We start from the raw sequence: 27,332 nt of genomic DNA on the forward strand, positions 1-27,332 counted from the left end.
CTGATAAATCATGAAACAATACCACTACTAGCAGTAATACTGGTTTTCTCAATGATAGTCTTACCTAACCACAGCACAAACATGCTTATATTGCAAAAGGTACAGCCAGGCATATGAATCCATGTGACTTTTGACATGAACTAAAAAGCAAATATTGCAGATGCTGGAAATCTGAAACAAAAACAGAAAGTGCTGGAAACACTCAGCAAGTCTGAAAGCACCTGTGAAGAAAGGACAAATGTTGACGTTTCAAGCATAGCCCTTTATCTGATGAACTGACGATGGGCTGTGCTAAAACAGTAACACTTTTCCTTTCTTTACAGATGCTGCCTGACTTGCTAAGTGTTTCCAGCCATGACATTCTTTTGTTTCTCACTATTTTCTTCAAATCTGGGGTAAATTTTCATTTTTAGTGCTGCTGGTGCGCATCGGGGACACATCATCAGGAATTTGAGCGCACACACAATTTTTCATCCATTAAAAGTAATGGATGGAAAATCATTTATCTGCACCTAAATTCTCAATATGCACTCCTGATATGCAATGGTCTGGTCCAGGAACATTAAAGAAAAAATTAGCCCAACATTTCTCGTTGATTATACATAAACATAACTCTGAAATGTAAGTATCAATCAGAATATATCTACAGTTTGATTTCACATATTGATATATAAATAAATAAATAGAAGCATGGAGTACAAAGGCAAGGAAGTTATGCTAAACCTTTATAAATCACTAGTTCAGCTTCAGCTAGAGTATTGTGTCCAATTCTGGGCACCACACATTAGGAAGGATGTCTTGAAGAGAGTGCAGGAGATTTACCAGGGATGAGGGACTTCAGTTATGTGGAGACTGGAGAAGCTGGGGTCGTTCTCCTTAGAGCAGAGAAGGTTAAGGGGAGAATAAATACAGGTGTTCAAAATTATGAGGGGTTTTGATAGAGTAAATAAAGAGAAACTGTTTCCATTGGTGGGTCAATAGCCAGACAATACAGATTTAAGATAATTGGCAAAAGAACCAGAGGAGAGATGAGGAAAAACTTAGTTTTACGCAGCGAGTTATGATGATCTGGAATGCACTGCCTAAAAGGGTGATGGAAACCAATTCAATTGTAACTTTCAAAAGGGAATTGGACATATATTTGAAAAGGAAAAATTTGCAGGGCTATGAGGGCAGGCGTGACTAATTGAACGGATTTTTCAAAGAGACGGCACAGGCACAATGGGCCGAACAGCTTCCTTCTCTGCTGTAAGATTCTATTGGGGGGGTGGGGGAGAAATCACAGACAGAGTAGAACTGAACAAAGAAATCAGATGAAGGGCATCAGTCTCAATGTTTGGGAATTTCTCACATGGCACAGGCCTCTGAAACTCAGCTATGCAATAAGACCAGGAATCAGGCATTTCACTTTAAAAGGGCTAACTTTGAATAAATGACAGAACTACTTAAGTAAATTGATTGGAAGAGGTTGTTCAATAACACTTCAGTAGCAGACCAGTGGAACACTTTTTAAAACATAATGCTGAGAATACAGACTACATACCTAGAATCAGCAAGCACAGACTAAACAAATCTAGTCCTAAATGGATTAACAAATTAATCAGAAATGAAATACAGAAGAAAAATGACCTGTACAAATCCTACAAGGAGAAACGGGAAGGAGTTCACTGGGATGAATACAGGAACATCCAGAAACACATAAAAGGAATCATCAGAGGAGCAAAGAACGACCTTGAAAATGCATGTCCACTGAGGCAAAACATAAGAGTAAGAAATTTTTTTAAGTACTTCAACAGTAAGAGGGTAGTCAGAGAAGAGGTGAGAACCATAAAGTTGCAGGTGGGCTTGAAACAGAGAATGGGCACAAGACAGTTAATATTCTGAGTGATTACTTGCTCCAAGTTTTCACAAGGGAAGACATTAACAACATGACCTCTCCAATCAGAAATAACCAAGGCAGAATTAATTACTTCAAAATAAATTAGGTGGGAGCCCTTGACAGGGTAGAAGGGTTCAAAACAAATAAATCCCCAGGGATAGTTATGTGGCATTTATCCCAGAATACTAAGAGTTTAAGGAGATTTGTGAGGCACTGATGACCATTATGAGAGTGTCACCGGACACTGGGGATATATCAGTTGACTGAAAACATGCTAATGTGCTCCCCATTTTCAAAAAGGATGACAAAACAGACACAGGCAACTATGGACCCATTCATTTTACTTCAATCCCATGTTAAATAATGGAATTGATTATCTAGATTAAATCTGAAGATTATCTGTACAATCACTTAAAAAAAAAATCCACTGCTGCATTTTAAGAACGTGATATCCCAAGTGGACTGTGGAAAGCCCCACACTAGACTTCCAAAAGGCACTTGACAACTTTCCATACAAAAATCTATTAGTTAAGCTCAAACCTGTAGGGATTCATTTTAATTCTTGGAAGTGGATAAGAAATTGGCTTAAGAGTAGAAAGCAATGAGTACTTGTTGGATGGGTTATGTTGGATAGGGAGAAGTAATGAACAGGGTTCCCCATGGATTGGTGTTGGAATCAGTACTGTTTCTAATTTACATCAAAGACTTGGATTCTGAAACTCAAAGCAAATTGCTCAAATTTTCAGATATCAAACTAGGAAAGACTAATCAATTCAGAGGAGGCAACTCAGAAATTATATAAAATGGGCTGAGCAGAATATGTAAGTGGACAGAACTGCAGTTGAAGCGTAATGCAGGCAAATGTAAAGTACCATACATAGGGATCAAAAAGGGCGACACATTGTTTCACTGATTGTGTAATCAACATTTAACATTATGAAGCAAGGTTTAAGAATTATGATGGCTTCACATATAATTTTTTCTTAAAACTAAAAAGCACAATAAACATCCACTGAATTCCAGGATATTCTAGTAATCATTTCTGATTAAACCAAGCAACTTTTTTCTGTAGTAAACCAAATATTAAGCTGGTTCTAACAGTTTTTTTCCCACTCTGAAAAGCATTTTGTTTTAAACTATTTGGCAAGAAAGACGTAAAAATGAACAGAGTAACTTGATAATTTGGTTTACAGAATCACAGAAAAACCATAACCCCAATATGAGAAAAGCACTTTATTCCACAAAGGTAATTTATTTCCCCATTTCTCACACCTTATGAACTGTGAGGGGCCAACTTTAAGTGCCTTTGCTTGGTGTAAATGGGACAGCGGCTACATGAAAATGAAATCAGGTCACTAAACTTAGGTGTCCACTGTGGCTCAGTGTTAGCACTCTTGCCTCTGAGTCAGAAGGTCTTGGGGTCAAGTCCCACTTCAAAGACTTGAGCACAAAATCCAGACTAACACTTCAGTCAGGAATTAATGGAGTGCTGGACAATTGGAGGTGCTGACTTTTGGATGAGACATAAAACCACAGCCCCATCCGCCCTCTCAGGTGGACGTGAAAGACCCCATGGTGTTATTCGGATAAGAGCAGGGGAGTTCTCTCCAGTGTCTTGGCCAATATTTATTCTTCAACCAACATCACTAAAACAGATTATGTGATCATTATCACATTGCTGTTTGTGGGACCTTGTGCCCAAATTGGATGCCGTGCTTCCTACATTACAACAGTGACTAAACTTCAAAAGTAATTCACTAGCTGTAAAGTGCTTTGGGGCATCCCGAGGTCATGGAAGTGTTTCTTTCATTCTTACTACCCAGTTCACGCCGGCAGGGCAAACACCACCATCTGTTTCAGGTCGTCAACCCTCTTTGATTGTCCTGGAGTCTCCAGGAATTAAAGTTTAATCTCCAGGACACTGCCATGAGCAACTCAGGAGACAAATAACAAGGGGATTTTAAAAAAGTGTTTTTTTTCTTTTTTTTTGAACACTTTTGTTTATTTTACAAAAATATTAGAGATGGGGGAAAAAGGCTTTTTAATTGGGTGGGGTGGTTGGAGGTGGGAGGTCAGGTGATGAAAATTCCAGGAATACATCCAACCAGAGTTGGCAACCCTATTTCCCTCTCTCCCCAACCAGCAAACTGCCTCGGAGTGCCAGTTTGGTGCAAGTAGCTCGCCGGCTACGTGCAAACGAGGCCAGAGCCTCAAAATCAGGTTTTACGGTGGTAACAACAGCAATTGTGCTGCGCCCCTTTTGCAGTTAAACTGGATTGTGGTAATAATCTATCATTTTTGAGCTGAAGCCACATCCGTTGGGAGCTAGATGACTAATGTCCAAACTCATTTTCTGCACGACTATTACAACCAGCAGTGAGAGACTTTCATCTCACCAATCTGGCATGGATTAAAACCCAATGTGATTAAATCAGACTATGCAATATTAACATAACCACGTTAAAATAAACAGGTTAATAAGTTTATTAAAATAATGATCAGAGAAAATTCATATATAGTAATGCATTTGTAGGCTAATATCACATAGCACAATTTCACCCCAGAAGCAAAAGGGCAGTGTTCCAGTGCATGGATAGTGAAATAGGTTTCATGATGAGCAGACCAGTTGCATGGTACAAGTATATAATGCAAATAACGTAGAAAGCATCACAATTTGAAGAAGTTAGCCTTCCAAGATCAAACTATTAGCAGAATGTGTTAAAAATGTGTAATTGAGTTCATATAAAATGAATTGTTCGCCCCTACTTTTAGGTCCCCTGAGCTGCTTTCCCCAAGCCTACAATTTAAGTTAAAAATTTGACTGATTTCAATATATGATACTCAAACATAAACTCAGTTCCACGTCTTTAAATAGGATTGCAATCTGTCACTCTCACTCATACCGACCATAAATGTTAATTATAACATTTCCCCACTGTGGCGAGCTCTGTTCCCCAACTGACAGGGCAGGCAAACGGCCTCCTTCCTACAAGGTTTTGTTGGTAGGGGAACCAAACTCTCAATATTATGGAAATCTACAAGGTCTCAGCCAATATTTTGTGCAAGGTGCCCAAAACCTATCTGGGATGATTAGCCTGCTGATTTTCCTTCCCTTCCCACATGTCAGCCTTGGCTCAGTGGGTAGTACTCTTGCCTCTAAGTCAGAAGGTTCTAGATTCAAATCCCACTCCAGAGACTTGAGCCCATAATCCAAACTGATACTCCCATTGCAGTACTGATGGAGTGATGCACTGTCAGAGATGCTGTCTTTCGGATAAGATGTTAAACCGAGGCCTCATCTGCCCTCTCAAGTGGACATAAAAGATCCCATGGCACTAATTGATGATAGAGCAGGAGAGTTCTCCCTGGTGTCCTGGCCAATATTTATCTCTCAACCAACATCACTAAAAACAGATTATCTAGTCATTATCTCATTTGCCATTTGTGGGAACTTGCTTTGCACAAATTGGCAGCTGCATTTCATACATTACAACAGTGACTACACTTCATAAATTATTTCATTGGCTGTAAAGCACTTTGGGACATCCAGAGGTCTTGAAAGGCATTATATAAATGTAAAATCTTTCTTTCTTTCCTATTCAGGAGTGTCTAAACCATGCAATGATACTTTCAGCTGATTGGATACCAAGATCCAGAAATTGGCATATGGTGAGTTACAGGTACAGTTCTCATCCTGCCATTTTGTTGTATAAATACATTTTTTCCAAAAAAGAGACAACAGGAAAAGGCTAGAAACACTGAATGCCATCGGAAGGAGAGGCTCTATTTTTCATTAGAGCTAAATTGAGAACCTACAGCTTACCCATTTTCAGCCCAGGCTAGGTCTAACTCACCAACAGCACTATATGTAAACAAACATGGCAGGCTCATTAAGATCTGTCCCTTTACAAGTCAGCAGGACTATCCATTCAAGGATGTGCAAAGTCATCAGTTAGGTTTTTTAAAACTGGTATTTACAATAGGCACTCAACATAAAATTTGCAGGCAAAACTTCTGGTAACTTGCTTGGAAATTAAAGGTACGTTAATAGAAGTTAGCTCTTGTGACAACTTTGTGCAAGTTGCCTTTAAATAAACTTAAGGGCTGGATTATGACTCCCAGATATGAAAAAATAATAAAAATTTCCAAAGATTATCAAAGTGGCTTCCATTAACTGCCATGTTACCTCCTCCTGACCACCATCGTTGCTGCTCAACTTGATATAGTGTCACCGAAAAGCCATCCTTCACGTGCAATCACAACACTTCGTGTCGCAACCCTTTCAATCATGTGACCGGAAGTGGAACCAGGACTCGATCGCTCACATTCTCAGTGAATTCTGATTGGTTGACTACTCAGTAGTGGCTTTTGGTTCTAAATCAGGCTAGAGTAACATCTGTGCGCCAACTTCATTGGATGTTTAAGACGGGCACTTGTGCTTTTTTGCATTTGTAAAGGACTATATTCTTAGTAAGGGTGCAAAATGTGTCTGTCCAGAAATGGTTTAAAAAATCTTCATTCATTTTACCAAGAAAAGAATTGACACCAGATACTTGCAAAACAAAATTAAACTTTAAAGTTGAGGATCTATTATACTAAGAAATTACCCACTTGTGAATACTTTTGTTAAATATGTAAGGAATCTTACAACACCAGGTTACCGAAGGAGGAAAGCTCCGAAAGCTTGTGATTTTCAAATAAAACTGTTGGACTATAACCTGGTGTTGTAAGATTCCTTACATTTGTCCACCCCAGTCCATCACCGGCATCTCCACATCTTTGTTAAATATCACCAAGCAAACATTGGTGCATCTACGTTGGCTTAAGTCAAGTAATGAAAATTATTAATTTGTCTACCATGATATAACCGCAGTAAACATGTTTACCGGTAATAACTGCTGCTTTTTGCAAGGATAGCACTTAATCGGTCTATGGCGTAAATGAATGATAATAGATACCCAGTGCCCCATGTCCTGATCATAAGGATGTGTATGTCATTCATCTTTTTCCTGTAATTCCTTGTCCACATAGATGGGAGTGCACAGTAAAGGAAGCATTCATGTATTCCTTGTTCTCATTTATGTGCATTATTGGGAAAAATAAACGACACTTATGTTTACATTAAATGTACTTTTTCTTTCATTTTACCAGTCTGTTATTCTTACTTTCCCCCTTTTTTATCTATCTTGTTATTTCCTATTTGTTCACTTTTACTAGTATGTTTGTCTGATTCACTTCTTAAATACCCCACCCAGAGCCCAAGATAATGAGTAGCATATGCTACAACAAATTGGCCGCAGAAAATCTCAGTGGACATTTTCATAGCTCTCTGGTGCATTAGAAATGTAATTTGCGGAAAATCCCCATGTTTCTTTTTGGGCAGGATTCGTGTAAGGTTAGAACTATTGATTGGAAGCCAATAGACCATTTGGAAGGTTAAGAGGATGTCATAAAACACAAGAAGGCGGCTGGGGTGATTTATTTTGGTGTATCTGAATCCTTGGATTGGAGTACTGCCTTAAATATACTGACAATTATCATTTACAACATGATGGTGAAATTAGATGTTTTCCTTATAATTGGAGTGTTGCGTTTCCATTGAAATTTTACACTGAGGTAGAAACCAAAGCTATCAGATTTACTATTACCTGAAGACATTGAACCTGGTGTAGAACGTAGGTTTTCAAAATTCAAGAGGACTGCAAGGTCAGCAGATTCATATCGTTCTACGACGAGGGATACCGTATGCCGCAGTGTTTTGGGAATTCCATATTATATTTTTCATTCTGTAATTGTTGAACACTAGTAGTTGTTCTTATTACTTTATACACAAATAAATTGATTTAGTGCAAAAATAGCACTAGTGGTGCCGGCACTGTCTTTTCGACGTTAGGATTGACATCCTGGAGTATGTCAATACTTACAGGGTATCCTTGGAAATATGTCTATTTGCAGAAAATTCCGTGCCACTATTTGCAGGGATCAACAAAAGTCTGTAAGATATGCAGTACTGCTTGGCTATCTGACCGTGATTGTAGAAAGGTTCATTATGATATGCATATTACAAAATAGTCCTGAAAATTCCTTCTTCTTGCTTCAGGCAGTGTTTGTTCCCAGTGTTTGAGATTTTGGTTTTTTTCCTCTCCGTGAGATTTTAGTTTATTTTTTCTCATTACGATGCCGACCACGCTACTGTTCTTGGGCGGGGGGGCAAATAACATTGCAGAATCATCGTATAACAGTCTCTGCTATATGCAAATACCATTAGAAGTATTGTTGATAATTACATACAATGTTATCCCCCAAATATATATAACAAAATTTATGGTCTAGACTGCCTTTTATATCGATAAATATTTGCTTCAATTCTTGGAAAATAAACTGTACTGCCATTTTCTGTTTTAAAACTTGACGCTTTATACTATAAAAGTGATTTGAGAGACTGTTCCGAAATAAACTTCATTCAATGCATATGGCTATCAATGGGTTCGAACCGTTACCCTGAAGAGCATCCGTTCTTTTTCCTCTCGACAATAATCAGTCACCGTTCACACATTGAACCGCTCACACTTTATCACATTTCAACCACATCCGCTTTTAGTGCCCTTGTAATTGATTAGGAGTGAACTGAAGGTCATTAAAAGCGAATGACTAGCTCGAATAATATCGTCATGTGGTGATGTGCAGAGACCTGCGCGTTTCCACAGCACCGTTGGACCAAAGTCCTGTTCAAGAAGTTAGTCAGTAAACCACATCTGGATTCGCTTTGCCTTCCTTCCTCGGGGTGTCCGATTACATCAGTGTTCCTAATCAACATTTATTCTGATAAAAACGGATACATCGAGGAATACTTGACATTTCATTCCCGAAATTCACACATTGGGCATTGAGAAACAGCTGAGAACTTGTCAATGTTATGTAAATATGTTTAAATGCATATCTTTTTGAAATAAAAATACTTTTGTACCAATTATTCTAATACACTGGTTAATTAGATAAAAAATTGACATACTAGCAGTGTTTTCATTAAAAGGATTCATTTGAATAATGTTTCAAGGTAGTGGCAGTTGAGAGGAAGAACTGTATCTAAATAAAGCAATGTTTAAATGCAAGACACAACACTGCTCATTTTCAAACTATCAATCCAGCAGAACTCAACTCCATCCGAAAATCCAGTTAAAAGATAAGGTTAGGAGAGGGCTTACCGTACCAGCTCTCTCCTAATAACCATTGTTCTTTGCAAATGTTCAGATGACTCGTCTTTGTACTGGTTACTGAATTAAAGCTGATTGGATGCACTAATTCGTTAATACCAGTTCGCTCCAGTTATCAGCTGTGGGCATTGGTTCAAACTTCGGACACTCTGTGCTTGTTTGTTCTATGACGTTTGTTTTTTTCTCTCCCTGACTTTATCTTCAATGTGGATGAATTAATGGTGGCAGCAAACGTTTAGGACAATGGCTGTACTGGGGAGATGGCCTTCAAACTAGACTGTTGCTACAACCTCCCACGCCTATGACCAAGCTGATTTTTAGCATCAAAGAACCATGTGTGCAGAATCCGACACTTCATTTTATGAAAAGGAATAAAATAAATCTTAATTTTATATACCTTTAGTACACACAACAATAGTCCAATTAGAGTAAATCGATTCTGCATATAGTGTTTTTATTGTCCATGTGTCTCTTTCATTCAACAAGGAGCAATACAGCAGTGACTGTATATATTTCATTTAAAACAGATTAGAATAGGACCTAAAATCATGTAAATGGCTGCATTTTGAATATTAAAAATAGCAATGTTGACGTGTGCTTCACAAAATCTGATTGTATTCTTGTTTAAACTCTAATTTGCACATTTTCTTCCTCTTGTAAACCCATTTAACCATTTCTCTTAAACGGTACACAGGGGAAAGTATTCCTCAGATCTCAACAGAATGCTTGTGTATTCTGATTTCCTCAATGTACAGCCGGATGTATATAGCTTGTTGCCATGTGCTAGCGATTAAGCTTCCCTTTAACTGAGAATCATCATAAATGCAGGTACTGCCAAAAGGGCAATTTCTGCCTGACGAAATTATCCAGTTGATAAGACACGAACCTAACCACAGGAACCGCAGATGCATCGCTAGTTTGATGGGCAGATGCTACTAAGGAACAGGAAATTGTTAATTTTAACACATTTCTGAAGAGTGAAAATATGGCTTTATATTTTTATCCTTTACTTTGAATTTTGTTAAAATCACGTTCCGCCTTTCCACACCAACTCTTTTACTAATAGTTATGCGAGAACCGAATAGTCCGAGCAGCAACCTAAAATTATCAATAAGGTTGACAGGATTATTAGTCTTCAAACACTATAATTGTTAGAAATTCAGTTCATTTAATATTGTCAAAAATTGCAATGTACTTAAAATCAGTGGTGGGTCTTTGGTTCCCACGCAGGAGGAGTTCATTTGGCCCATCGCGCCTTTGTTGGCTCTCTGAACGAGCTGTACATTTAGTCCCACTACCCTGCCCTTCAATATTTTTCTTTTTCCAATTTTATCCAGTTCCCTTTTAAAAGCTATTATGGATTCTGCCTCCACCATTGTTTCTGGTAGGGCATTCCATGTCCTAACAACCCTTGCATAAAATAATCCAAACCTCTCCCTTGGTTCTTATGTAATGATCTTAAATGAATGGTCCCCTGGTTATCCACTCACCACCTAGCGGAAATAGTTTTTACAGATTTATTTGATCAAATATCAAAACTCCTTATAATTTTGAACACCTCTATCAGATATCCTTTTAAACTACTTTGTTTTACATAAAAGAGCCGTAGATTCTCTAGTCTCTCCGGATAACTAAGGCCCCTCATCCCTGGCACCATCTCTGCTGCACCTTCTCCCTGGCCTTCACGTATTTCCTAAAAACGCCCATAAATAACAAAATATTCTAACCGCCGCCTAACTAATGACTTGTATAGGTTTAACGCTCGTCTATATAAACAAATATAAATCATTTAATTAATATGTAAATAATTTGTATTATATGTAATTGTCTTCATAAAAATATTTTTTGCACAGTTGCGTTCTTAGAACAGGTCAATATTGGTAATAATATCTAAAAATAACTGAGAAGAAATTGAAATAACTTAATTATACTTATGTTTGCGAAGTGTGAGCTGTACGGTACTTCTTTGACGGGGGTCTGATATTTGGGGACTGCTCTTGGTCTAGTTTCTTACGCACCCGACGGACAAAATAAAATATTCAGGAAATAAACTGTTTAATTTTCCCAATCGGTAACCTGGAAAAGGAGCAGCAGCAGATAGTTAAGAAAAAGACTAACCTATAGCTTGCATTTCGTGCAAAGAAACCTATTTGTACACACCAATATCTCCACTCTGTTGCTGTACGAACTTTTACGCCCCTGCTTTTGCACTTGTTTTGATTATTTAAAAGACAGATAGTTTTCTCATTTTTATTTAATCCAATTTATTGACGTGCGAGAAGCAAATTGCAGAAATGTACGTGGAGTTATGAATTCTGTAGTTCTAACCTTGAAAAAAGCTGAATTCATTCATAGGAGCAGAATGGAGCATATCATAGAAAATAGTAATTAGGGCGTGACTAAGTACTAATTGGCGTATCTGGTGTCTGGATAAAACCATTTTGATCTGCTCATACTAAGTACATATCGACACCTATCGATACTCATTTCCAGTTGCTAACTGTTAGTAATCAGAAGGTTGCTACGTTTTAAGTCGCATCCCTGCGGTGTAACAACACCCTCGCCAACCCTTGAATTATAGAACATACTGTTCACATTTAGAGGTGTGTTCCCCCCACCCCACAAATCCAGGTACAGTACCATTGTAAAGTATATGGCAGTTCACCATTTTGGATGAAATTTTACCCACCTTAATATAGAATTATAATAACGGCTTTTATTGGAATGTTTAACATCTACATGTAATAAACATGCATGATTATATTGAGTATGTTTGATGGCGACGGTTGTTAATAAGTTGACCGGAATGCTGTTATTAACAGACAGATAGACAACATAGAAAGATGTTTTGAATGCTTCAGTGGAAGAATTGCAAATATTTGTCGGAAGAGGGGAAAGTTCAAATTGTCTCCTTTTGGCAATAATGATAAGCAGTGTATATAGACAGCCAAGCAAGAACGATTCTGTAAGGTAAGGAAGCAAAGTTACAAGGCAAGGTGATGTTTGTTCAGATACAAAATCATTCTATTGTTTTAACTGTGTCCAAATTATCCGCAATGCTGCTGGGAAAAATGTTTCTTTTATCGCACCACTATCATGGCGAAAAGAAATGTGCTCCCAATGGTCTTCCTAACACGTTGTTAAAATATCCAACTGTTCAATTAAATATTGCTTTAAAAATAATGTTGAACATTCACTCTAACAGTAAGATTTAGACCCTTAATTAGTCAAGTTGACAACATTGTTATATTTGTTCATAGGCTGTGTATTATGAATCTTAAAATTATGGAATATTTCACATGAAAGACTTTCACATGAAAGAAAAGGAAAGATTATAAAGTCATTTGAACTGTGTCAAAATCCTCGTTTTTCTTTTGCTTACCATTACCATGGGCACTTTTAGCTGTTGAATTAACACGTAGGTATTTGAATATATTTTGCACACTGCGCATAATACATGGTTAAGTATAGTTTTAAACTGTCCTGACAACCACCTACTATGCATAATTTTGAAAATTTCCCACGTAAAAGTTTTACATTAAACAGTGCATTGTAAAACATTAAGATTTGTTTTTGGTGTTTAACATGACAGAAATCAATACTGATAATTGGGAAGAGTTGAATAAATTGGATATTAAATTGCAAAAGAGTTTCAAGACTAATCAGTAGTCAAATAAATACTTTGTATTCCAAGCCACTCTTATTACACTTAAGCGTAAAATAAACCTCAGCAGATTGAAAGCACCCAGCTCAGTATGACGTCAACATAGTATTTATTTTACAATATCAAGTAGTTACAAATGTTTTCCCATAATCAAAATTAAAAACACCAGAGGGAGATATCAAATCTCCAACTTCTTATTTTGTCCAATAAGAGATTATTATTCATGTCTGCCCTTTCGGCTAAAAGAGACATTTTTGGAGTGGTCTTGTTTCACTAGACCTATCGTTTTTCTGCTCTTAATACAAAAACAGGAATGACTTAATTACTGACAGGCGCAGGGAGTAAGCCAAGTTGGCAGTTCAGTCTCTCAGCTTGTGCCTGACACGCTCTGGTAAATAATGTCGTAAAACCCTAACTGCATGTTTCCTTCCTGTCTGCATGTATTAATGTAACTTTCAACTTACCCAAAATTTATAACTAATTTGGCCTTAAAGCACACTTCAAATTTAATATTTAAGGTTTTCTATGAGGCTAACGAGACAGACTGGGGATGGTTAAACCATCTTATACTGCTGTCAAGCACATTTATCTTCATTTTAGTTCTAAACTACTTTCCTGTTACATCATTTTAGAAATAAAAGTACCTAACTGTTCGTGCCTTACATAACCAAGATCAGCATTGAAGGTGATCAAATCTAAGGGCTTGGCAGCAACCACTGTTGTGTGATTGGGCATAAATTCATTACAATAATTTCCTTGAACAATTGTACCGTGAACATTTAATAAAACCGAATTGGAAAAAATGCTTTCCAGTATACTGTTTAGAAAAGTGTTGGTGCACAACAAAGAGAACGGAATGTTTGGCATGGCCTAACCCGATATACCTTGATCTTTGGGACCCAGCAACAAAGAACGGTCAGGAACAGGTCTGAGAACAGATAACGTATTTGAGAAAGATTATTGGGTAGCTTTAAGTTTCGGTCATGTTTCAAAAGTTCATTCATTACAACAGTATTCCCTCTTTTTTAATGATAACAGGAAGATCGTGTTGGTTGTTAGATAAAGACATTCAGTGCTTAGGCAGCTTGGTCTCTGAACAATGCTTCATATATGCACCCTATATTACTATTTTGCCAGTTTAAAATATTATTTTCGGCCGCAGCAGGAATAGTGACTTCTGTCGCCCACCCCCTAACAATCTATTCATTGTGTTTCACAGTAAAAGTAATGTCACAATAATCATTCAGCTGTCACAGCTTTTTCATTGTATCATAATTGTTCCTTCACACCACTTAAAGGAATATCACAGGGAGCATATTCAACTTTAAATAAATACCACTTATAAATCTATGGCAACAACTACCGTTAATGCACAACTGTCCATTCTTCTACAAGTTCTGAGAGTAATTGCACCTTGTGTAGTACTGAGCCATACAGAAGGTTTAGCCCCTTAGATGTGTGGAATTTAGGCCAGGTGGCAGTGGGGTATCTACAATTGACCTCAATAACAAAAATAAACCAGTGCTTCTGTTCCTGATCATTATTCAGGGACCCCTTCTGAAAAGTGTGTGTCGAGTAAGGACAAAATGGAACTAAGTTATGTACACCACCATGGTTGAACAACCTACTCTTAGGCTTAGTCATGAAGAGTGGTCACACAAATGAGATTCAAAAGGACTGGTAGCAGCTGAACATTTGGTTTGGTGCCTGCTGATGATGATCTTGTCATGTCTAAGTAACATAGTAACATTAGGATCAGGAGTAGGCCATTCAGCCCCTTGGGCCTGCTCTGCCATTCAACTAGATCATGACTGATCTGCACCTCAACTCAATTTTCTCACCTTTGCTCCATATCCCTTGATACCCTTACCTAACAAAAATCTCCGTCTTGAAAGCTCCAATTGTCTTAGCATCCACAGCCTTTTGGGGGAGAGGGGGAGAAAGAGGGAGAGAGAGAGAGAGTTCCAAATTTCTACTACCCTTTGTGTGAAAAAGTGCTTCCTGATTTCGCTCCTGAAAGGCTGAGCTCTAATTTTATTATCTCCCCTTGTTCTTGATTCCCCCACCAGAGGAAATAGTTTCTCTATATCTACCCTGTCAAATTCTTTTAAAATTTTAAACAACTCAATCAGATCACCTATAAACAACATCTTGCATTTAAGTAGCACCTTTAACATAGTAAAATGTCCCAATGTGCTTCACAGAAGCGTAATCAGACAAAAATTGACACCAAGCCAAAGAAGGGGACATTAGGACAGGTGACCAAAAGTGTGGACAAAGAGGTAGGTTTTAAAGAGCATTTTAAAGGTAGAGAGGTGGCAGGGCGCAGAGGTATAGGGAGGGAATTCCAGAGCTTGGGGCCCAGACGACTGAAGGCATAACTGCCAATGTGAGATAAAGGAAGTCAGGGATGCACAAGAGGCCAGAATTGGAGGAACACAGAGTTCACAAGGGAATACAAGCCAAGTTTATGCAACCTGTCCTCAAAATTTAACCCTCTAAGCCTTGGTATCATTCCAGTGAATCTGCGCTGTACCCCCTTCAAGGCCAATATATCCTTCCTGAGGTGTGGTACCCAAAACTAAATGCAATACTCCAAATGGGGTCTGACGAAGGCTGTATACAATTGAAGCTTAATTTTCTCCCCTTTGTATTCCAGCCCCCTTGAGATAAAGGCCAACATTCATATACAAATCTTTGAAGGTGGCAAGACAAGTTGATAAGGCTGTTTTTTAAAAAAACATATGGGATCCTTGGCTTTATAATAGAGGCACAGAGTACAAAAGCAAGGAAGTTATGGTAAACCTTTATAAATCACTGGTTATACCTCAGCTGGAGTATTTTAGGAAGGATGCCAAGGGCTTGGAGAGGGTGCAGAAGAGATTTACCAGAATGATACCAGTGATGAGGGACTTCAGTTATTTGGAGAGACTAGAGAAGCTGGAATTATTCTCCTTAGAGCAGAGAAGGTTATAGGGAGATTGAATAGAGGTGTTCAAAATTCTGAGGGGTTTTGTTAGAGTAGATAGGGAGGAACTGTTTCTACTGCAGGAGGGTCGATAACCTGAGGACATAGATTTAAGATAATTGGCAAAAAATCAAGGGGGGAAATGAGGAGAAATTTTTTTACACAGAGTTGTTATGATTTGGAATGCATTGCCTGAAAGCATGGTGGAAGCAGATTCAGTGGTAACTTTCAAAAAGAAATTGGATATATACTTGAAAAGGAGAAATTTGCAAGGCTATGGAGAAAAAGCAGGGAGTGCGACTAATTGGACAGATCTTTGAAAGAGTTGGCACAGGCACAATGGGCTGAATGGCCTTCTTCTGTGCTATATGATTCTATGATTCTGTTAGCCTTTTTGATTGCTTTTGGCACTTGTCCACTGGCTTTTAATGATTTGTGTTCTTGGGCTCCTAAATCAGTTTGCTTCTCTACAGTTCCAAATTTCTCACCATTTAGAAGATACACCGATTTATCTTTCTTAAGTCCAAAGTGGATGACCTCACACTTGCCCACATTGAACTCCATTTGCCCACTCACTTAATCGGTCTATGTTCCTTTGCAACTTCCTGCTTCCATCTGCACTACTTACTACCCCTCCTAACTTGGTGTAATTTGCAAACTTGGATATACAACTCTCTATTCCTTCATCCAAGTAATTAATAAATATCGTGAAAAGTAGAGGCTTCAGAACAGATCCCTGGGGGGGGGGGGGTGCAACTCTAGTCACATCTTACCAATCAGAATACATTCCCTTTATCCTCAGTCTCTGTCTCCTACCTTCCAAGTCAAAAGACTAACTCCAATTCCATCCGCTCTCATTTTTGCTAATAATCCCTTGTGTGGAACCTTATCGAATGCTTTCTGGAAGTCCATATAGAGAACTTTCATAGACACTCCTTTAACTGCTTTATTAGTGACCTCCTCAAAAAATTCAACTAGATTAGTCAGACAGGACTTACCCTTAATAAAGCCATGTTGGCTCTCTCTGATCAACTCATATTTGTTCAAGTGCTCAATCACACTATCCCTAATGACAGATTCAAGTAGCTTTCTCCACAACAGTAATTAAACTGACAGGCCTGGAGTTACCTAGTTTCTCTCTCCCACCGTTCTTAAATAATGGAGTGACATTAGCAAATTTCCAATCTAACAGAATAATTCTCAAATCAAGAGAGCTTTGAATGATTATGACTAACATTTCTGCAATTCCCTAATCAAGTTCCTCCCTTTGATTTATTTTTGGTTTCCCTTCTATCACCGGTATTTTATTCTCTTCCTTATTTTCAAAATGGATACAAAGTACTTGTTTAATAAATCCACCATTACCTTGTTGTCTCGTATCGCCTGTGTCTGTCTTTAATAGGCCCACTTCTCCCCTAACCACTCTTTTACTCTTAATATACTTATAAAAACTTTGACTATAAGCCTTTATATTAAACAAGTTTTTTTTCATATTCCCTTTTTGCAGCTGTTAATATTTTTTTGTGCCTCTTTGAAAGATGACTGATCTGCTAAAAACCTGAATACAAGTCAAAATTTGACAGCTGAAGACAATCCATTCCATTTGTACAATAGCCAGCTGGCTCCAGTAAGGGGAAAGTAATTATTTAGAAAATTGGCACCAAGTCATCATAACATTCAAAATGAAAATGTAGAACTTCTCATTTATATAATGAAATTAAAAGCAGATTGTGCTAAATTAATTGGTCTCAGTGGAGGCAGCATTGAAGGTGGCTACAATTGGGCTCAGCATCCCTGGTTTAGGGAGATGAAAAATTGGGCAGGGTTTCTACTCCTCATCATTATCCAGCAACTCTTACTGGAAGTCTTAGTTATGGTCGGTGCATAGGGCAGGTTCAGGCTTGTCTGTAATTGTTCCCGTGTTCAATGAGATGAGGGGTAAATTGGAGGGGAAATAAATAAAATGAAAAGTAGATTCTATAACAAATTGACACAAAAAGGAAAATCAAATATATCAGACTTTCACCAAATATCTGCAAGTTATATTTTGGTATGTGTCAGCTTGGCTCAGCTAGTAATACACTTGCCTCTGAGTCAGAAGATTGTGAGATCAAACTCCACTCTGAGACTGAGCACATAATTAGAATTGCATTGTCAGAGGTGCTGCTTTTCCGACATAATGTTAACTTGAGGCCCCATTTGCCTATTTATGTGGGCATTAAGAACTTCATGGCACTACTTGTGTCAGCCTTGGCTGAGTGGTAGCACTCTTACCTATGAGTTAGAAGGTTGTGGGTTCAAGTCCCACTCCAAAGACTTGAGCACAAAACCTAGGCTGGTACTCCAATGCAGTACTGAGGGAGTGTTGCACTGTCAAAGGTGCTGTATTCAGCTGAGACACTAAACTGAGACCCAATGGCACTATTTCGAAGAAGAGCAAGGGAATTCTCCCTAGTGTCCTGGCCAATATTTATCCCTCAACCAACTTCACTAAAACAGATTATCTCATTGTTGTTTGTGGGACCTTGCTGTGTGCAAATTGGTTGCTGTGATTACAACTGTCACTACACTCCAAAAGTACTTAATTGGCTGCCCTGTCATTTGGGATGTCCTGAGGTTGTGAAAGGTGCTATATAAATGCGAGTTCTTTTTTTCTTTCTAAAAGGAGGAAGTTCTGGCCGAAATAGATTAGTCATTCAACTCATTTGCTGTTTGAGAACTTTAATGTGAAGAGAGCCCTGCAGGCATCCCAATCAAAGTTCCCTTCAGACTGGCATAGATCTCAAGACCAACCAAGAACCAATTGAACCTAGACAGTCCTGCAGGACCTAAAAAACCCTCAACTTAGGCTTCCACAATAAGGCACAACACACAAGACAGAGAAAGCTGTAAACCTCACACACACAGCGGTAGTTATAGCTGTTTGTAGGATCTTGCTGTATGCAAAATTTATAACCTGGGTTTACCTATCTAACAATAGTAACTACATTTCAAAAGTAATTAATTCTACATGAAGCACTTTGGAATGTCCTCAGAATTTTTTTTTATTCGTTCATGGGATGTGGGCGTTGCTGGCAGGGCCAGCATTTATTGCCCATCCCTAATTGCCCTTGAGAAGGCGGTGGTGAGCCGCCTTCTTGAACCGCTGTGGTCCGTATGGTGAAGGTTCTCCCACAGTGCTGTTAGGTAGGGAGTTCCAGGATTTTGACCCAGCGACGATGAAGGAACGGTGATATATTTCCAAGTCAGGATGATGCGTGCCTTGGAGGGGAACGTGCAGGTGGTGTTGTTCCCATGTGCCTGCTGCCCTTGTCCTTCGAGGCGGTAGAGGTCGCGGGTTTGGGAGGTGCTGTCGAAGAAGCCTTGGCGAGTTGCTGCAGTGCATCCTGTGGATGGTACACACTGCAGCCACAGTGTGCCGGTGTTGAAGGGAGTGAATGTTTAGGGTGGTGGATGGGGTGCCAATCAAGCGGGCTGCTTTGTCCTGGATGGTGTTGAGCTTCTTGAGTGTTGTTGGAGCTGCACTCATCCAGGCAAGTGGAGAGTATTCCATCACACTTCTGACCTGTGCCTTGCAGATGGTGGAAAAGCTTTGGGGAGTCAGGAGGTGAGTTACTTGCTGCAGCCTCTGACCTGCTCTTGTAGCCACAGTATTTATGTGGCTGGTCCAGTTAAGTTTCTGGTCAATGGTGACCCCCAGGATGTTGATGGTGGGGGATTCGGCGATGGTAATGCCGTTGAATGTCAAGGGGAGGTGGTTAGACTCTCTCTTGTTGGAGATGGTCATTGCCTGGCACTTGTCTGGCGCGAATGTTACTTGCCACTTATCAGCCCAAGCATGGATGTTGTCCAGGTCTTGCTACACGTGGGCACGGACTGCTTCATTATCTGAGGGGTTATGAATGGAACTGAACACTGCAATCATCAGTGAACATCCCCATTTCTGACCTTATGATGGAGGGAAGGTCATTGATGAAACAGCTGAAGATGGTTGGGCCTAGGACACTGCCCTGAGGAACTCCTGCAGCAATGTCCTGGGGCTGAGATGATTGGCCTCCAACAACCACTACCATCTTCCTTTGTGTTAGGTATGACTCCAGCCACTGGAGAGATTTCCCCCGGATTCCCATTGACTTCAATTTTACTAGGGTTCCTTGGTGCCACACTCGGTCAAATGCTGCCTTGATGTCAAGGGCAGTCACTCTCACCTCACCTCTGGAATTCAGCTCTTTTGTCCATGTTTGGACCAAGGCTGTAATGAGGTCTGGAGCCGAGTGGTCCTGGCGGAGAGTAAGTGCCGCTTGATAGCACTGTCAACGACACCTTCCATCACTTTGCTGATGATTGAGAGTAGACTGATGGGGCGGTAATTGGTCGGTTTGGATTTGTCCTGCTTTTTGTGGACAGGACATACCTGGGCAATTTTCCACATTGTCGGGTAGATACCAGTGTTGTCGCTGTACTGGAACAGCTTGGCTAGAGGCGCAGCTAGTTCTGGAGCACAAGTCTTCAGCACTACAGCTGGGATGTTGTCGGGGCCCATAGCCTTTGCTGTATCCAGTGCACTCAGCCGTTTCTTGATATCATGTGGAGTGAATCGAATTGGCTGAAGACTGGCTTCTGTGATGGTGGGGATATCGGGAGGAGGCCAAGATGGATCATCCACTTGGCATTTTTGACTGACGATGGTTGCAAACGCTTCAGCCTTGTCTTTCTCACTCTCGTGCTGGACTCTGCTATCATTGAGTTTGGGGATGTTTACAGAGCCTCCTCCTCCCATTTGTTGTTTAATTGTCTACCACCGTTCATGACTGGATGTGGCAGGACTGCAGAGCTTTGATCTGATCCATTGGTTGTGGAATCGCTTAGCTCTGTCTATAGCATGTTGCTTCCACTATTTAGCATACATGTAGTCCTGTGTTGTCACTTCACCAGGTTGGCACCTCATTTTTCGGTACGCCTGGTGCTGCTCCTGGCATGCACTTCTACACTCCTCATTGAACCAGGGTTGAATCCCTGGCTTGTTGGTAATGGTAGAGTGAGGAATATGCCGGGCCATGAGGTTACAGATTGTGCTGGAATACAATTCTGCTGCTGCTGTTGGCCCACAGGGCCTCATGGATGCCCCCTGTTCTGAATCTATCCCATTTAGCACAGCGATAGTGCCACACAACACGTTGGATGGTGTCCTCAGTGCGAAGACGGGACTTCGTCTCCACGAGGACAGTGCGGTGGCCACTCCTACCAATACTGTCATGGACAGATGCATCTGCGACAGGTAGATTGGTGAGGATGAGGTCAAGTAGGTTTTTCCCTTGTGGTTAGTTCGCTCACCACCTGCTGCAGGCCCAGTCTGGCAGCTATGTCCTTCAGGACTCTGCCAGCTCGGTCAGTAGTGGTGCTACCAAGCCACTCTTGGTGATGAACATTGAAGTCCCCCACCCAGAGTACATTCTGTGCCCTTCCACCCTCAGTGCTTCCTCCAAGTGATGTTCAACATGGAGGAGGACTGATTCATAAGCTGAAGGAGGACAGTAGATGGTAATCAGCAGGAGGTTTCCTTGCCCAGGTTTGACCTGATGCCATGAGATTTCATGGCGTCCGGAGTCAATGTTGAGGACTCCCAGGGCCACTCCCTCCTGACTGTATATCACTGAACTGCCACCTCTGGTGGGTCTGTCCTGCCAGTGGGACAGGACATACCCAGGGATGGTGATAGAGGAGTCTGGGATGTTGGCTGAAAGGTATAATTCTGAGAGTATGGCTGTGTCAGGCTGTTGCTTGAATAGTCTGTGGGACAGCTCTCCCAATTTTGGCACAAGTCCCCAGATGTTAGTGAGGAGGACCTTGCCGGGTGGCCTGTCCGGTTTTATTCTTATTGTGACTTTCTGTAGCGAGATTGCACAACTGAGTGGCTTGCTCGGCCATTTCAGAGGCCGATTAAGAATCAACCACATTGCTGTGGGTCTAGAGTCACATATAGGCCAGACCGGGTAAGTACGGCAGGTTTCCTTCCTTAAAGTATATTAGTAAGGCAGATGGGTTTTTACGACAATCTGGTCGTTTCATGGCCACCATTACTGATACTAGTTTTTTTTAATTCCAGATTTTTTTTTTAATTGAATTTAAATTCCCCAGCTGCCATGGCGGGATTTGAACTCATGACTCCGGATTATTAGTTCAGACCTCTGGGTTACTAGTAACAGTAACAGTAACATTACCACTATGCTACCGTACCCAATTCTGGTTTACCTATATAACAATAGTAACTACATTTCAAAAGTAATTAATTCTATATGAAGCACTTTGGAATGTCCTGAGAATGTGAAAAAATGCTATATAAATACAAGTTCTTCCTTAATTAAAACTAGGGGTTGGTAATAAATCATTTAAAATTAACATTCTATTTTCAGTAACACTCTGAATTGGAAAGTTATAAATTGGAGATTCTTCCATTGGACATATTTATAAACCTGGAATTGATAGCAAAAACTACAGGTAAAGAAGCTAAGAACTGTTTATGTTCAGGTTGTGTTATTTCTGGCCAACTGATAGTCTTTATTTTGCAGAAACAAAAAAGTGACAGAGTACAAGATATATTAGAAGTGAATAAATTTTATTTTGCTTGAGGGCATGTGGTGTATGTGCTCAATGGGTTTTTCTGCTGAATCTACTTGAGTCATGAACTACTGCATAGATCTTGTGGATGTACCCTACTCCTAAGTGCTCCCCTAGCAGAGGTAGAGTGGTAGGTGTCTGCTGAGCCAACTAGTGAACAGCAGGCAATTCGGAAGACTCGTACCTATATCTACAACCTACCCTGATGTACCTACATCAGTGGCAGAAATCTCCTTTGCTTGAGTCATTGTGAGCTTATTGCTTTTGGAGTGACGTCTACTGTCATTTGTATATTGTAAACAATTTTACAACACCAAGTTATAGTCCAGCAATTTTATTTTAAATTCACAAGCTTTCGGAGGCTTCCTCCTTTTCACATCGTTCACCTGACGAAGGAGGAAGCCTCCGAAAGCTTGTGAATTTAAAATAAAATTGCTGGACTATAACTTGGTGTTGTAAAATTGTTTACAATTGTCAACCCCAGTCCATCACCGGCATCTCCACGTCATTTGTATAGTGATGGTACAGAGATGATGTTGACATGAATGCCAACTGGCTTTTGAGATTCTCTATGCACATCACTGCTGGAGGTATGCCCTCGTCCTGCCTACTGATCGAGTGTAGTTGTCCATAAGCATTCTCTGGTAACGCGTGCTTTTCATTCTGCAAAAGTCCCAACATTTATATTCACACTAGTTGCATTAATCCTTCCGACACAAACCTGCTTCTTTTAACAAACGCAGAAAATGCTGGAAACACTCAGCAGTTCAGTCAGTATCTGCAAAAAAGAAAAGGCAGGTTAACATTTTGGAAATGGCCATCTTCACAACTGAAAAATGAAAGACGAACAAGCATTTTGAACTTGTTTCATTCAAAATCTTTATTGTTTCTATATCCTCTTGGTGAACTTTCACAGAGCAATCTACATGTCCTCAACTAGAACGAAGAGAGGTAACAGGTTCATTCCAAGCCAAGATTTCAGTCACTGGATATGGGGACGTATTTCCACCATCCAAATCACTTGGCCTAAATTAACCACATCCCTTCTCAGCATTGTGGAGCTTTACTGCAGTGAGTGATCCATCCTTAAATTATGTCCAAATTCACTAAACTGAGATCAGTTTAAATTAATGGGCACAGCTGTGAAATTCAGGCAATTTACTGCTCACGGTGAATTTAAAAATGCATATGGTCACATTTTTATCCAGAAAACAATGCACGTATTTTCACAACTCAGCAACACATGCAATTTATTAACACTATTACTGTCAGTTTCACATCCAGCTGAGAGGAACTGGAGCAAAATATACTCTATTGACATTTTGTCACTGCATAATTCTTTGTTTACACGGAGACGAGTTTTCCTAATACAGAATCAGTTGAATTTACATTTGCTAGATTCAGAAAAGTTGCTTTCTTTCCTCAGCTGACTCTCAGCTCAGCACCTTCACAGGAATTTTTAAAAAACTTTTATCACTGAACAAATGGTGATTGTATTGGGCATCATAATAACAAATGAACTTTAGGTAAAGTGACCTGGGAGGGTTGTTTCAGAAGTAAGTCTACTTTCAGTTTACATTGAATTGCCATGAAATTTAATCCAGTCATTAAAACTACCCTTATAGGTGCTTTCATTTTATTACAGAAGCCACATCAACTACACTGTTAGATTTCAGCAGATGTTGGGTGCACTCTGACCTACTATCAGTACAAGCAGGGCATTAATCTCATATTCATTTCCATCTGAGAGATTAGTTGGAAGGTCAATGAACCAGATGTGCTTTAAGGCTTTAATACACATTAGGTCTTTGTTTTACCATTGACTTGTATGGTAGACATAATAGTTTCTTTTTACCATCTCAAGAGTTTACAAACTTTGGGATTTTGGGAACCTCAGCAGGGTAAATCATTTCTCCTGTGCCCCAACTGGTCCCTTTTTTAAACTGTGACTAATCTAAATAAAACACATAACCCCTTAACAATATTAAACATTCAAATAAGGTCCTTATATATATATAATATATGTTCAATAGAACTATTAAATGGTTTATACACAGCTGTTTTAAACATTATAAAACAACACAGAGTATGGTTACTAATCAAACAAAATATTATAAAGGGTGGATTATAAAGGGATGTAAAAATGACCAGTCATTTTGGGCTTTTGCACTATAAGCGAGTAACAAAATTTAAAAACTACCAAAAATGTGTATACATAAACAAAAAGTTCTAGTTTATCTGATAGGAATGTTATGAAAAAAACCCAGCTCCCTCCTCTCGCATCTCCCTCTTTTTCAGTAAAGTTACAGTTCAGGTCATTTTTGCACAGTGATGAGTACAAAATCTTGTGTTTCTGGTTAATGCCCTTTGTAAAATTACCAGAACTGGGACATCCAAATTAGAACGTTCAGAAGGGACACAGGTTGGGCCCCATGCCCACGCTGATTTAGCTGATCTCAATCAGGGTGGCAGAAGAGTGCTACAATTTGCCTCAGCACCCCTGGGAGTGGGAGAGGGAAAATCAGCCAGGGTTGCCTGTCCTACTTGCTATCCAGTGACTCAGGCGTGATACCTCCTGCAGTAGAATAGCCTGCTGAAATGCAGTGTCAAAGTTCATACACATAACGTCCATGAATTATACCCCCAATAAGAGGGGAGAATAATGGTGAGAGAACAATACAATATTAAAGTCAAAAATGCACAAAGTTATCTAAAATATACCTTCTCTCCAGACCTGAGAATCTTACAATGGTGTACAGGGCCTGAGCAGATCCATAGGAGCTACAGTTTAATTCTTGGTGCTGGACTTTGCTTTTTCTTGCAGATGAGAGGAGGAGGCCACAACAGCCATAATTTGGCAGCTGCCTAAAGCCAATACTGATAACTCACCAAGAGTTTGTAACCAGGCAGGTATTCAAATTGAACTCCTTTTAAGACAGCTTTCATCTCGTTAGTTATCATTTATTCTTTTAAATAAAATCTAACACAAGTGAACTTTTTGCACATACTTATGCACATGTAAAATTCAGCAGTTTTCTCATTTACTCGGATCTACTTGTCCTGTGGCAAAATACCACTGCACCGTACTCTGGAAAAAGTATTTCTTAAAGGCAGACTGGAAATGGAGTGAACTGTAGAATATATTTCAGATACCGATCATAACCCCATGACTTTTGCTTCTTTTGGCAGTTTTCACTTCATGGACTTCTCATTAAGATAAACAGCTGTGGACACTTCAGTGAACACCATCAAGTAAACATGCACAGTGATAATACAATCTTTCCCTGTCAATATACTGTAACATTTACCTGACGAAGGAGGAAGCCTCCGAAAGCTTGTGAATTTAAAATAAAATTGCTGGACTATAACTTGGTGTTGTAAAATTGTTTACAATATACTGCAAGACGACAGAACGAAGAAATACAGACATGCATTTCCTTTCAAATGTAGACCGCAGCTATGCAGTTTCATGATGTCTATAGGCAAGGCGATTTAGTTTTCATCAAGTGATAGTGAGATTGACCAAGCAGTAGCCTACCGGAAAATCTCCCTTCATTAACACTCAAATTTAGACAGCGTACTTAAAACATTTGTTATAAAGAATCATAAAAACTTTAGGCTTTTTAAATAGACAGGCACATGAGGTGAGCTCACTTTGAGCTTCAACAAGCAAAAAAAATCAGGATGATCATTACCTTTATCTGTGGAAGTGATCCATTATGATATATTGCTTCCGCTTCCTGAGATCTACTATAGTTTTGAAATCAACTTGGAACAAGAATGCATCTGAAATAAATGCTCTACTCTCCCTGTGGGATAGTGGCTACGAATCTAAGGGATAAAGTAACATATTTTTGGAACAACTCTTATCTAATTCCACTGAGGTTGTACATATGCTAGACCCCTAGGGGAAGTGGTGAAATTTTAGACAATGGCTTTTCTTCACATCCACTATTCAATTTAAGGTGTTAGAAGCCCACGTTTCTTTAAAGAAACTGATTTCATCCCTTTTCAGAAGTATATTCAAAGATCGATTCTGAAAGGAAATGCATGCCTGTGCCTCTTGTACTGCTTGGGTTGTAACAAAAGGGCCATTGAGGAAGAAATCTGGAAGACAGGATGTCAATTACAATTGTAGCTTTTGTTATGATTGCAACCATGTAAAAACCTATTTAAATAGATGAAAAAGCAAGATTGCCTGGAGCTGAGAACTCCCTGACAATAAGGAGTCTCATAAAGGCATAGCCTTTTGAAAAGTGTGAAGTTGAGATATGTGCATTTTATTCTGAAGGATCAAGTTCTCATGCAACTGTGGTGTAACCTTGTCAAGACTACAGCTTCTTCCTTGCAATGAGATAACCAGAATGAGCCTTTGAACTTGACCAGTGCACTCATCTATATTGAGATTCTCTATTTTATAAGATTTCTAGTCTATGCATCAATAGGCTAACATTTCACATTTCCAGTCATTCTAGGGAGTTTTTCTGACTCAGTTAACCTTCAAATCAAAATGGCGCAGCTTTAGACAAACATGGAAGTAAAACCTTAAAAAAAAATCAAGACCACAACAGCAGTAACATAGACGACCGTGGCACTTGCTAAATGAAAATAAATAGAACAGTAGCTGCAAAGCGTGCTCTTTGGAGCACATCTGGGAATCATCATGTGCCTGAGGGCAGAATTCCGACACCTGTGAAGCAATCAAATTTGCCCCGTTGAGTGAATATTGCTGTAAATTGTGCTTGAGAAGTTTTCAGTGATGATCCAATATCTCCCTGGTGATATACTGTAGTGCTTTAAAAAGATAAAATATGTAGACATGTGTTACCTTACAAAAGTCTCCTGCATCAGCCACACAGGTTCTTGATGTAATACAAGGAAGTCATAACAAGACTGACCAAACAGCAGCCTGCTTAGAAAGAACCACTTAACCAAGTTCAACAATTCAAACTGCTTTGTGGTTGAATTTTTTTTCTGTTTGATGTTTTA

At 39.5% G+C, this 27,332-nt stretch overlaps 1 long non-coding RNA gene across 1 annotated transcript; it reads left to right on the forward strand.

The window, feature by feature from the left end:
* Positions 1-5,473: 5,473 nt before the first annotated feature.
* LOC137306922 (uncharacterized) lies at positions 5,474-25,668 on the forward strand. The gene is made up of 3 exons (XR_010958964.1): positions 5,474-5,548; positions 25,168-25,253; positions 25,533-25,668. It is a non-coding gene; the product is annotated as an uncharacterized lncRNA (long non-coding RNA).
* The last annotated feature ends 1,664 nt before the right edge of the window (positions 25,669-27,332 follow it).

Source organism: Heptranchias perlo, chromosome 3, assembly GCF_035084215.1.
Source record: "Heptranchias perlo isolate sHepPer1 chromosome 3, sHepPer1.hap1, whole genome shotgun sequence".
Taxonomy (NCBI): Eukaryota; Metazoa; Chordata; class Chondrichthyes; order Hexanchiformes; family Hexanchidae; genus Heptranchias; species Heptranchias perlo.